Source organism: Bombus vancouverensis, unplaced genomic scaffold (assembly GCF_051014615.1).
Source record: "Bombus vancouverensis nearcticus unplaced genomic scaffold, iyBomVanc1_principal scaffold0061, whole genome shotgun sequence".
In the NCBI taxonomy this organism is placed as follows: Eukaryota; Metazoa; Arthropoda; class Insecta; order Hymenoptera; family Apidae; genus Bombus; species Bombus vancouverensis.
Window position 1 is genome coordinate 119,302 of NW_027468952.1, and position 14,190 is coordinate 133,491.

The following is a 14,190-nucleotide window of genomic DNA, read 5'->3' on the forward strand; positions in this document are numbered from 1 at the left end:
CAGAGTAGTTAATTCCTCAGTTTTGTGTGATTAGTTCCTCAGTTCTTGGTGATCATTTCCTTGGTTCTTGGCGATCAGTTCCCCATTTCTTGGCAAGTAATTTCTTGTTCATAGTGATTAATTCTCAATTCCTTTAGCTCTTAATTTCTCAGTTCCTTTGCCTTTCAATTCTTTAGTTCCTTAGCTTTTCAGCTTTTAGTTCTTTTAGCACTTAGTTTTCGCTCCCAGTTCTTAAATTCTTTAGTCCTTTAGTTCTTTAACTTTTAGTTCTTTGTTTCATTAGTTCCCAGCTCTTGTTAGTCTTGTTAATCGACGTGTTTGTATTTGTCAATTTGTAAACTATCGAGAATCTATCGAAATTAAAATCTTGTAATTAATAAGAGTGAAAACGTATTGCGAACGATTGTAACTCCGAGTATTCGAAATTTCAACGACAATTCTGTCAATATCCAATTAGAATACGAATAAACATTTCTTTTGTGAAGAATATTTGTCTAATAATATAATAGGATTAAGCGGACATTTATTTTCATCGACCTTGATCCTCTCCCGTGCCAGTACTCCTGCGCGTAGCAGGTTAGCCGAAACGTGGAGTTTAATTTCAAATCGCATTAAACAACAGACAATACTACAATTTAACCTGAATTCAAAACTTAACGGCAACACAACCAAAACGATCCAAATAAAACGTAACAATTTCATGTCCGTGGCATTACGGGGTAATCGAAAGTTTTTTACAGCGTCTAATTTCTTGGGGTTTGGTTTAACTCCTTCGGATGAAACTACCTACATGGCCTAAGTATTCTAGTTTGGGTTTTACGAATTCATATTTGTCCGGTTGCCAACATTTTACCAATTATCTCGAAACGATTTAGGAGAATACGACGAGACACTTTGGATCAGAAGACTTTACAAAATTCTTAAAGATACAACAAAAGTCGGCAAAGGAAATAACGATTTCACTGAATTAGAGAAAACACAGATTAAACTCATGCTAATATATTTTAACGACACGTACAAGAAAATTACTTATGCACCTAATCCCATCTTAAAACTAGACGAAAACGAAATAATACAAGCAATAAATGAAAACCACAACGACACCGTAGGACATTTAGGGATACAGAAAACGTATCAACGGATCAAGGATAAATTCAAAATTTCCGGACTTTTAGAAAGAGTAGAAAACTTTGTGAAAACATGCGACACATGTCAAAAGGAGAAACTACCACGTATCAGACCCAAAGAATCCCCACAAGTCTCAGACACGCCACTTAACCCTAACGACAAAATCGCTATGGACATCATAGGACCGATGATGACCAAACCAAACGCGATGAAAACCAAACGCGGAAATCAATACATACTTTCAATTCACGATGAACTTACGAAATATCTGATATTAGTCCCCCTTAAAACGCAGCGAACTGAATCCATAATTAACGCGCTCACTGAACACTATATTTACGTATTTTCGGCATCAAAGACGATCCTAACAGACCAGGGACAAAATTTTGTTAGCGATTTAATGACGAAATTTGAAGAAGCTTTTAAAATCAAACACATCAAAACAACTTCATTTCACCCACAAAGTAACGGATCCCTCGAAAGAACGCATGCCTCAGTTAAAGATTTAATTCGTACTGCATTACACGACAATGACAAAGAATGGGATGAAGTACTTAATTTCATTTGTTTAGGGTACAACACCGCGAAACATGAAGGAACAGGATTCTCTCCCTTTGAATTGACCTTTGGGCGAAAAGCTAACTTACCTTCCGCAATATCCAAATTCCCCACACTTACCTATGGTATGTACTCACTTTGGCAGAAATAGTTGAATAAATATTGGGAAACAGCTCGCAAAACGCTCATTCAGAATAAGCAACGATAAAAGCGAGACTAAGAGAGAAAGATTGTTAAAACTCAGGCCGTGTTTAGGAAAGGAGACTTTGTTTTAATTCACAACGGCCATAAAAGAGATAAGTTGGATATTGAATGGTTAGAACCCTACAGAATCAACGATGTGAAAACTTCTTATTACTTTATTTCTATTGACAATGTTAAGAAAAAGATAGATGGTGACCGATTGAAAACGTACTTTTTTCAGGATACTGCTAATAATAATACTAATAATAATACTCTAAAATAATACTAGTAATAATACTCTTAGTTGCCTTAAATTCACGGGATAGGAATTACGCTTTGTAAACAAACCCAGCCAATTCACGATCGAAAACTACAACATGATTGCTCCTCTAAAATCATTAGCTTTTTGAACACTATCAAATATTGTAAACTTGCTATATTTAAGATTAACGAAATAACTTTTGTACCATTACATGCAGAAAATCGGTTCATAGCGATCCCAATATTTTGTAGCAAATACAATTCCTCGCAAATTTTTCAAAAACCTTCGTTGGCGCGATCAGACAAACCCCGATGGACTGATGATGGAGATAAAGATGTGGCGGCACTCGGCGACAATTTATATCGCCGAAGTGCTTAATGAGCAAATTGTAAGAGCTTCAATCTTGGAAAGTCACGGCTGGAGTTCAGAACCAAATCGTAATTAGTATAAACCACGTGTTCAAAAATAAATTCTCTTTTTATTTTTTTATATTTTATTTTTCTTTTCATCTGAGATTTCCTTTTCTTATTTTACGTGACACGAGTTTGGTTCCCGGTTGCCGCCACCTTGTCGGCGGCGTACTGGTAAAACTATGAACTAGTGACATATGAGAGTGGCGACTCGAAGTGGAGAAGTAAACTGCCAGTGAATGTATTGAACATAGAGCCGAACTCAGTTGTAAATCTGGTACATTTTGGAAAATGCGAATTAAAAAAAAAATGTTTAGAGAATAAAGTTGCTAAATACTATGAAACGTAATTTATTTGATACGCACGCATAACGATAAAAATAATGAACAATAAAATAAATGTTGTTATTTCTATACTCAGAGGTAGAATCATAATAATTATTATTTTATTGAATGGATAAATCTATCACACCTTCTGAGCCAAAAAGAAAGACCTTTATTGCATGCTCTTACAAAAACGAGGGGTAAAAACAAAAAGGCATCTTAAGCCTATCGATTAAATCTATCGATTGTAACTAGGACTATCTTCTGTTACTATTTCTTATAACTAACGCATTTGCATATGGATGGCGAGCACGAATTCACGCTGTCGTTTACAACACCCCCTCTCAACGGAATTCGAATGCTCGTCAAACCAATGGTCTCTAGGTGAACACTATGACTTGGCTTGCTCAAGCTTTTCGTTAGTAAATCGGCTGGCATCTCATTTGTGGGCATATAGCGAATTCCAATGATTCCTTTTTGGAAAATTTCACGAATATAATGATGGCAGATGTCTATATGTTTCGTGTGACCGTGGAACACTGGATTTTGAATTCACTTGGCTGCATTCTGGTTGTCACAATATATTTCGATTGCTCTTTCTTCAGCGATCATATCAAACTTGCTTAGAAATCGTCGCAAGTATACGGCTTCTGGAGTGGCTTCTGTTAGCGTCATGCATTCTGCTTCGGTGCTGGAAATTGCCACACCTTTTCGCTTTCTAGATTCCCATGATATAGCACCATTCGATAGTTTGAATATGAAGCCAGTTCTGGATTTTTTATCATCAATATCACCCCCCCCCCAGTCGGATTCGACATATCCTGTTATATCATCACCAATATCCCTGAAACACGGACCAATGTTAGACGTTCCCTTAAGGTAACGTCAGACCCTTTTGGCGGATAACCAATGACTTTCCTTTGGGTTGTTATTAAAACAACTTAGTACGCTCACAGCATATATTATATCGGGTCAGGTAGCTATGACGACATACATTAATGATTCGATCAATGGCTGATAGATGTTCGAATCAATTTCAGGTGAATCGTCATCTTTGCTTAAATTTATTTTTGCTTCCAATGGGGTAGTTGCGATTTTAGCATCTTCAAGACCGAATTTCCTCACCATATCTGTAATATATTTCCTCTTGACTTATTTTTACCTCTTTGATCTCTTCATTTTGATAAATGGCCCAAACAAAAATTCAATTTTCCAAGATCTCTTATTTCGAACTTTTCCATTAAATTTTCTGTTAAGTAAGTAAACAACATATATCTATTAGTGGCTATTATTAAGTTATCCACATAAACTGCCAGTGTGAGGATTTTATCTCCATCTCTTATTGAATAAACACAAGGATCTTCTTCAACTTGATTAAGGGGAAGTTCTTTCAAGCAGCCATTTAATTTATCAAACCATTTGTTTACCGGATTGCTTCAATCCATATAAAGATTTCTTTAGATGGTATATATAATCTTCCTTGCGCGGTACTTCAAAATATTTGGCTTGATGCATCTAAATATTTTCATTCAGATCACTATAGGTATATGCCATGGTTATATCCAATTGATATAAATCCAATTTTAATATAGCAGCTAAGGCCATTATAACTCTAATGGAAGTTAATCGTGCCACAGTAGCGAAGGTTTCATTGTATTTAATACTTGGTTTTTTAGCAAAACCTCTCGCTACTAACCTAGCTTTTTTGAGTTCAACTTTTCCATTTTCATTGTATTTGGTCATTAAAACCCATTTTGATGCAATTGCAGATCTATTTACTGGACATTTTACTAATTCCGAAACGTTATTTTTGATCAAGGCGTCATGTTACGTCGCGTGAAATGGTCCGTGCAACGTCCTTCACTGTCTGACCGTCAAGGCCCAATCCTCTTTCGACAGACCCTCAATAAACCTAAGGCCCCACCATAAACCGAATCTTACTAGCTTGCAGGAACCTTTAATCCTGCAAGTATTTTCGGTTTATACCTGGTATTTAAAACTGTCTTTAGGTTTATTGCACGTTCTTACAGATTACGGAGAAAGCGAATGGGTGTTTAACGGAAAAGCAGGTTTTTCCTATGCACAAGGTCACCCCCGAGTCACGTCGGTAGGAGGCTTCCTCCTCCAATCTTCACTTATTAATATTGGCTATAACCAATGGGCATCACGGATCGTTACCCTCACTGTTCTAACGAAAGTGTGAACAACGAATCCACGTTCTTAGTTCAAAAGACACATCCACTCCGAGCTTTCCTCCGTAATCACAAAAGAACGAACGTCACTGATCCCCTAGACTACAAAGCAGTCACTACATCTCTATACTTCTTCTACGACATCAGCAGTGTCAACTCTACGTCTCCTCTATTGCTACTTCAACTACAACAAGAAACTCAACTGTAAGGGCCTTGCTCTATTCCCAAAGAATATTGTGCATGTATATCGCATCTTGATACGCCAAATCATCGTCTACGACTTATATCATACGAAACGGTGTAACTCTTGAGTGTATTAAGTGTTGGAAATATAAATTTTATAACCCTGTTAATCGCAGCATTATACCACCTCAACCACCCCTATTATCTCAACGGAAATCAGGGAATCGATCTATTCGCGGCGTCGATTATTATAATAGTAACGGGAATTTACGACTCCCGTTGACGTGTTTCCTCGCGATTGCGTCTCCCTGTGATTGATCGAAAATACACGTCATGTTCCTCTTTCATGGCTTCTTTCCATTTTTCTGCATGAGGTCCAGATAATAATTCATCTATTAACTCAGTCGAATCATCATTGACTAATTGTACCGTTTCTTGATCAATTGGGACAGTCTTATAAATTTTCCTTGGTCTACCGACATTTCCTGTTTGCATTATGTGTGTCCTTCCTTCCCCCCTCCCCTCTTGACCACAGATCTATCCTGAACATAATTTTCATTTTGATTTATGTTTTCACCATCATCATGTTCTTCCTCATGAATCTCTTCTGTGATTTCTTCGTCAAGTTCTTGACTTATCAGTTCATATTTAAATTGTTCAAGTTTATTTTTAATTTTATCATTGTGGTACTCAATATTTCTTAAGAAAGAAACATCTCTACTTATTAAGATTTTTCTTTTACTTGGATCCCATAGTCGAAACGCTTTTGATTCATCGAAATATCTTGCTTCAAATTTACTTTTATCGGGCCATTTATTTAATACATAGGCTTCGGTACCAAAAATTTTAAGGTGATTCACATTTCGTTTCCTTTTGTGCCAAATTTCATGTAGTGTTTTACCATGACCTATTGGGCACCTATTCCTAATGTATGATGCCGTATTAATAGCTTCTGCCCAAAATTGGATAGGTAACTTTGACTGGATCAACATGCATCGTGCCATCTCCACGAGTGTTCTATTCATTCGCTCAGCTACTCCATTTTGCTGAGGTGTGTGGGCAGTTGTAAATTTCCTGCAAATACCACAATTTCCCAATTCATTTGTGAAATGCTATCCCAAATATTCCAAACCATTATCAGTTCTGAGGGTGTTACGCAGCCTAAAACATCTGCACGCCAGCCCGCGCGACCGGACAACAACCGGCCTGCGTAACGTCACTTCGACCCTCAATAAACCTAAGGACCCACCATAACTTTCACTTCCCTGTATTGTTTCGCCGTGTGTCTTCAATCCGTTTGTCTTGAAGAATTTCTAAAGCTTAAAAATATTCTCGAAACACAGTCGGTTTTTAGAGAGGTCCTTGGGTTTATTAGGCGCACTTAAAACACGGAGGAAGCGGGTATGCGCCCATTAGGAAAATCCGAATAGCCCTCTAATAAAACAAGCTGGGTTTTCTTCACGAATACGGTCATCTATCCACCACGACGGTAGGAGACTTCCTACTCATCCCTTCGAGCAGTAGTGCAGGTCATGACCAATCAACACCGTGGTTCGTTACCCTCACTTTTCCTAACGAAAGTGGGAACAACGAATCCGCGTTCTTTAGGCACAGGGGCCACCCACACCGAACTTTTCGTCCGTATTAGAAAAAGAGTGACAGTCAGTCTAAAACTAACGCCTAACGCGGCAGTCTACACATAGCGCGAGAGTCGCATACTTCACGCAAACCTTTTGTCGGTTCTCGGTGTTGTCGAATATACATCTCCTCTCCTAAATATATTATAGTGCTACGTCTATTAATACATTAACTTCCATTATAAGAGCCCTGCTCTAGCGTACATATCTATCGCATCTTCGTGCGACAAATTGTTATCTATCTATCTATGCTCATCAGTGTAATCTAAGTGAGCGATTGGTATAATCGTAACGGGAATTTACGACTCCCGTTGACGTCTCTCCTCGCGATTACGTCTCCCCGCAATTGGTCGAATTTACAGAGGGTTTTTACCTTGTTACCCGTTTGCCTTTCAACTAAAGCTCTAAATCTCCAAAATGAACTTTCAACTTCATCTTTTGTCTTAAGGATATACACATATACAAACCTTGATGTATCATCGATAAAGGTGGCAAAATACTTTGGTTCTGTTAGGGAAGTGATACATTTACACTGTACATGAGAGTGTGTGTGTAAGGGTCAGAGGGCGTCCAGGTCTTAGTTGAGACAAAAGACTGCCGTTAGAAGATTCTGTATAGTCGGTTGGCGACAAGCGTGCGTGCAAGACGTTCTTCAGAGTGTAATATAGATGTATAGCTGTTGTGTGTGAAATATAGTCAATTATTTGTATTTCCAAATCCTCGAATTTCCTTAACAGCTCCACCCAAAGATGTTTGTCTTATAGGGCCACATACATCAGAATGTATCAGTTCTAATTTTTCCAACATCTTTAATTCAGATCTTTTTGGCACTGGGGTTGTTGCCTGTTTGCCTTTCAAACATATATCGCAAGTATTCATTTTACTCAATCTTATATTAGGTAGACCATTTACCATATTTTTATTTATTAATCTCCGAAGATCAGATTCATTTAAGTGTCCATATGGATAGCGCCAATCCATAAGTGTATTTCTGTTTTCATATACCATACCAATATATTCGGATTTTGTATCTACAATATATATGTCGGATTAACATTAGAATTTAAGGCGCGTAACGATTCTTCGTTTGAATTAGCCATCGTTTTACAAAACAGAGATTATATTTACGCGTATATACAAGATTTTACAAAATATTATGAATGTTGAGTTTAATGAATAATAAGTTTAACAAACGATTAGATTAACTAATGATTAGATTAACGAATAATAAGTTTAACGAATAACAAGTTTAACGAATAATAAGTTTAACGAATAATAAGATTAACGGATAATATGTTTTACGAATAATAAGTTTAACGAATAATGAGATTAACGAATAATAGGTTTTACGAATAATAAGTTTAACGAATAATGAGTTTAATAAACGCTATTAACAATGTTCTTGGGTTCAAACAAATCCACGGTCAACGAGATAACTCTTTACTATGCGTAGAATAATTTTAGACACAAAAAAATACGATTGCTGAGTCGCTCGGTAAACTGCTCGATGTATCACTTTCCAAGGCGATCACACGAATGATGATCTGATGAAAATCTTTCTCGCTGTACGACTGCATTTGTTTGTTATATGCTCGCTGGAAGCGTCGAGAAGGTTCCAAACGCCGTTGCTAGGCAGTTTCTGTCTGGAGTTTGATTCCTAATACAACGTGTGTCCCATTATATCGACATCTCCAAAGTAGAATTCTATGTGATTTCTAGGAAGAACTATACAACCGATCCATACCTTCGTCAAGCAAAAAGTTCATCCCGTGACCGTGGCTACATTCGGCGACCAGTTGTCACCTCGAATCCACTTTCGCTATCACAAATATCGAGCAATTACAATCAGATTGAATGACAACAATTGCTTAATTACAGCTATGATAAAATCTAGGCTAAAGCATTAGAAGACTTTCCCAAAATTGCAAAGGGAAGGCTCCGGTTTTCCTTTCGTCTCCGACATATAAATCCCTTTTACGAATAGCAGTAATAACGACTTCATCATTCTTTCCAAATATTGTAGCCCTTCTATTTGTAAATACGATCCTTTTTCCATTTGCTGTAACTTTTGATACTGAGATCAAATTTGCTTTTAATTCTGGCACGTATAAAGCGTTTTCCAATCTAAATTTCTCAAGTTTGTTTCTTATACAACTAAATAATATTTCAGTACCCTTACCTTTGACTTCAGTTAATATGTCATTCTCTAATTTTACTTTCTGATTTCTGACTGGCTCTATGGATTCAAAACAGTTTAAGTCACAGCACATATGTGACGTAGCACCGCTGTCAATGCACTATTCCATCGGTGGTTCCATGTTTATATTCAATGAAATATCAGTAACAATACTATTTTATGCTGATTATCTTCATCCTGAATATTGGAAGCACGCAAGCATTGTTCAATTTTGGGTATTTCAGGAACTTGTACTAGTTGAGCTTTATGATCATCGTTTTTCTTCTTCAAACACTGATTTGCCTTATGTTTACGTTTGTGACAGTAAAAACATTCGATGTGTTTTACTTTGTTAGCTTTAATAAATCCATTTTTATTTTAAGAATTTCTATTTTTATCATAGCTTTTGTGTTTATTTGAATCTTCCACTTGCAGAGCTTCTTGGTAATCTTTTACAGCATTTGAATTATGACGAGAATCAGCTTCTTCTAATAATTTTATCTTAAGCGCATCTGGAGTAGGTAATTGGTCCCGCGATTCGATTGCACATCTAAAATTTACGTATGTGTTCGGGACGCTATATAATAATAGGATTGACAATAAATTATCAGCGATTGGAATATCCATTTCTTTTAATTTATCCACGTGACTGAAATAATTATTTAAGTGATCGTACATATTTTCACTACCGGACATTTTCGCGAATAATAATTGCTTTAGGAGCGTAGCTTTTCTTGCTTCACATGACATAGCTCACTCGAACTTATGGTAAGAATAACATCGGCTCTGACTTTACCATCCCTTTTATTCCATAAAGAGACTTCATCCAATGCTTCAGGTTTAATTATTGAAACATTTGCATATTTCCACAAGTCATCTTTAATGAGTATTGCCTCTATTTGTAATTTCCATGTGTCGTAATTTACTTTGTTTAGCTTTTTAATACTTAAACTCGCCCCGCTCGACATTTGTTTCTTTTTTTTTTCTTTTGACAACTGTATTATCACGCAAGCAATTATTGTATACTCGATAAAGCGCCCTTATGATATTCAACACTGAATCATCGATCACGCACCCATTTCTTTTGTTTTTAGGTTATCTTCTGCGCTCCTCAATATTATTACTATTAATAACATTTTCAATAAAATAATAACTAATTATTGCACCTGGGCCCGTAACCTGTTGCTATTTCTATACTCAGAGGTAGGATCACAATGGTAATTATTTTATTGAATGAATAAATCTATCACACCGTTCTGAGCCAAAAAACCTTCATTGCACGCTCTTACAAAAACTAGGGATAAAAACAAAAAGGCATCTTGAGCCTATCGATTAAATCTATCGATTGTAACTAAGACTATCTTCTAGTTACTATTTCTTATAAGTAACGCATTTGCGGCATGGATGGCGAGAACGAACTCACATTGTCATTTTCAACAATAAATAACAAAATAATATATTAAACAATATAATAATATATAATACTTAAAAAAATTGTATAAAACATAGTGCTCTGCGATAATCAATAGTTTAAGACATTTGAAATTTGATTATAGTCCATAAGGTAAAAATAATTACCATACCATAAGTACCATAAGGTAAAAAAAATAATGGATTATATGTGTCGGAGATGAAAGGAAAGCCGAAGCCTTTCCTTGGAAAATTTGGGAACATCCTCTAGTACTTTAGTCTAGATTTTATCATAGCTGTAATTGTTTAAAATTTGTGATAGCGAGATTGAGTTCGAGGTGACAATTGGTCGCCGAACGTAGCCACGGTCACGAGATAAACGTTTTGCCTAACGGAGGTCTGGAGTGGTTGTATGGGTTTTCCGAGAAGTGTGATTGTGGCGGCGTGCCGCCTCGAGAGCGGGCCTAGCCACGTGTGAGGTTGCCTCGGAGGTGCCGATACAATGGAACATACATTGTATCAATAAACAAACTCCAGGCAGAAACTGCCTAGCAACGGCGGTTGGAACTTTCTCGATGCTTTCAACGAGTGCGTATCAAATTCCAGGCAGAAGTTTCCTAGTAACGAGCGTTTGGAACCTTCTCGATGCTTCCAAACGAGTATACAAAAACAAGAGGCAATCGTACAGCGAGAAAAATCTCCACGAGGCAGGCATTCGTGCGATTGCCTTGGAGAGTGACACGTCGAGCATTTTCGTCAATCGTATTTTCGCCTAAGATTATTTTTTTACGCTTAGTAAAGAGTTACTCGTTGGCCGTGGATTCGTTTGAACCCAACAAAAACATTGTTAATAGTGTTCATTAAATTCATTATTCGTAAATCATATTATTCATTAATCTTACTATTCGTTAAGCTTATTATTCATTAGACTTATTATTTGTTAAGTTTTGTAACAGTCTTGTATATACGTGTACATATAATCTTGGCTTTGTGAAACGATGGCTAGTCCACGCGAAGAGTTGTCACGCGCCCAAAATTCCGATCTTAACCCGACATATGTATGATGTAGTAAATCAACTTTATGTATAGCCACATATTAGGGTTTTGATTTATTATGACGACGTTGGCTTGCATTGGGACTATGATTGTCTTGCGTTTTGAGTGGCGTTATGGTTAGATATACGACGACTGGCTATGACCTTGGACTATTCTTTACCTTTAATAAAAATGGAGAAGTATATTATCGGAAAAAAAGTAACGGCGCAGGGGGTTTCGGTGACCCCAGGCCCCGTGGCTGACTCGAGTGACGTTCCAAGCTCTACTCGGCGGTTATCTAGCGAGTGGGCAAACGACGAGAGGAGGGTGGGATCCGGGGCGCCCTCTCGATCGGGTGATACGACCGGGGACCATAGTAATGGTGCAACGGGGTGCAGAATTGGAGCAGGAAACCAGAGGAGCAGCAGAAAGAGTTATAAAGCGGCGAAGGGTCTCCCCCCCTCCCCCCAAGAAGAGTGCGAAGTTGCTGGAGTTTACCAACGGCATACGAGAGGCGGTAGAGAAAAAGGGCTCGGGCAGCCTAAAGACTAGCAGTGGACGGGCGCCGTCGAGAATAGTCTCTGTTATTACAGACAAAGGGGAATTCTTAACTCCTGTCGTGAAAGAAGCCATCGGAAGTGAGGAAAGGTCCCTCGTATCTTGGTCGAGTATGGCGGCGAAATCGACCAATGAGACGGTCGAGAAGACTGCTAACGCGTCCGAGGGGGAGGCTTCCGCCTCGGAGAGCAGCAGCTATAATACTCCGATGATGTTTAAAGCCAAACAACCGAGGTAACCACTCTCTAGAGTGGCAATGAAGAATAAAAATATTATTACATCAAGAATCGAGCCTGAAAAAGCAAACTATGTGCTAGTTAGTCTCGACGAGTGGGACGAGTTAAGGAATTTTATGACAGATGCCGCCGATGAAATGAGACATGCGGCGGATAAGCTTAAGAGGTATACCAACAAGGACTCAAAGATTGGGGAAATAGCAGCATCGGCCGATATGAAAATGGGCTGTGTTTGGGATAAATTAAACGTAATATTGAGTAAGAAGGGTCGTAGAGGCAGGAGGCGGGTGGATGTGCCCGCCGAGGTAAACGCTTCAACATAACCCCCCTCCCGCTTCGGCCCAAGTCGAAGTAGGGAAAGTGAGTACTAGTGGAATACAGTAGTAAGAGAAAAATTGTGTCACCAGCAGAGGACAGAAAGGGCGACGACATAAAAAGGACAAAGAGACGTGATACTTCGTACGCGGAGATATGCAGCGAGAGGAGAAGGAACGAATCCGATGTCACGACCGGCTCAGTTCAAAACCGAAGGCAATGATGTGGCGGCAATCGGCAACAATATATATCGCCTAAGCGAACTGCCTAATGAACCATCAATATCCCAACGGTGCTTCCGCCGAATGTTCGAGAAGAAGGCATGTGTGGCAACAGTCGCGGGCGCCTAACAAACTCGAGGACAGTGGGGATATTGAGGAGTGACAAAAGAAAAATAACCGATTCCAATCGGAAATAAAGTTGCAAGAAAAGTTAGCCTTGAAAAGTTATGCTTAGAGCTCAGAAGCAAATTGTAAAACCAAGTGTTAGAAAAAAAGTAAAGTTTCTTTTTTATTTTTATCTTAAATTTGTTTTTTTATTTGTTTTGTTATTTTACATGACACCGACCTCGTGACAAGAGAAACATGCGATTCTGGTGGGGAGTTAACTGTCCACATGACCAGGAGAGATAAAAGGAGGCTTAAAGAGAGGAGCAACAAATCTAGACCAACGATTAATAGACGACAGAGGGAATGGAAGCCGAGGACATGTAACAGACTTGAGGCTCTCTTGGTGATAGTCCGGAAGGATGAGGACTGGATCCAAAAGTATGGGGAGCTTACGAGGGCCAAGGAGGCATTGAGTGAAAGCACGGGTGTCAGGCGTACAAGGGACGGCGACATACTCGTTGCCATTAAGATCAAAGAAGCCATAGGGTCTGTGTTATCACCCTCCTGAGTAGGGTACCTGTGGAGATCAAGGACATCGGCCGGCAAGAAACTAAGGAGGATCTCATGCAGGACATAACAAGAGGACTGGGAGTAAACGATACCAGCGTGGTGGAGGTAAAGTCGTTAAAAGCAGCACCCTGGGGCACGCAGATTGCCATTGCTGTTATACTGGCTACGTATATCGCGAGCAAGAAAGGGAGAGTAAAAATGAGAACAAGCTTTACCGTTCTCACTATGCGGATTTTGCTTAAAATAATCAGATGTTATTGTTGCCACGATATGCGGCACATGACGAATAAGTGTTCGTGCAGTCCTAGCAAGAAGCGCTGCCGGAAATATGGCGAGATAGAGCACACAATATCAGTGCGAAGAGGAGCGCCAACTATTGGTAGAGCGATGAGCTCGCTACGTTAAGGAGCGAAACTCTAAGAGCTAGAAGGAGAGCCCAGCGAGCGGTGGCGGCCCGCAAGGATAATGACGAGGTCCTGGTGGCCGAATTCGAGGAAGCTAGGAGGCGACTGAAAACAGCGATCGGGCGTATCAAGGAGGAGAATCGGAAGGGGTTCTGCGCCACCTTAGATCAGGATCCATGGGGCAGGCCGTATCGAGTTGTGAGGAAGAGAATGATGCGGTCGGCTCCAACGGAGCCCCTTGGACGAGATAGAGTGAAGGGAATCCTGCATGACCTCTTTGT

At 38.9% G+C, this 14,190-nt stretch overlaps 1 pseudogene; it reads right to left on the reverse strand.

Moving 5' to 3' along the window:
- Positions 1-3,197: 3,197 nt before the first annotated feature.
- Positions 3,198-9,843, reverse strand: LOC143304884 (uncharacterized; annotated as a pseudogene).
- Between the last annotated feature and the right edge of the window lie 4,347 nt (positions 9,844-14,190).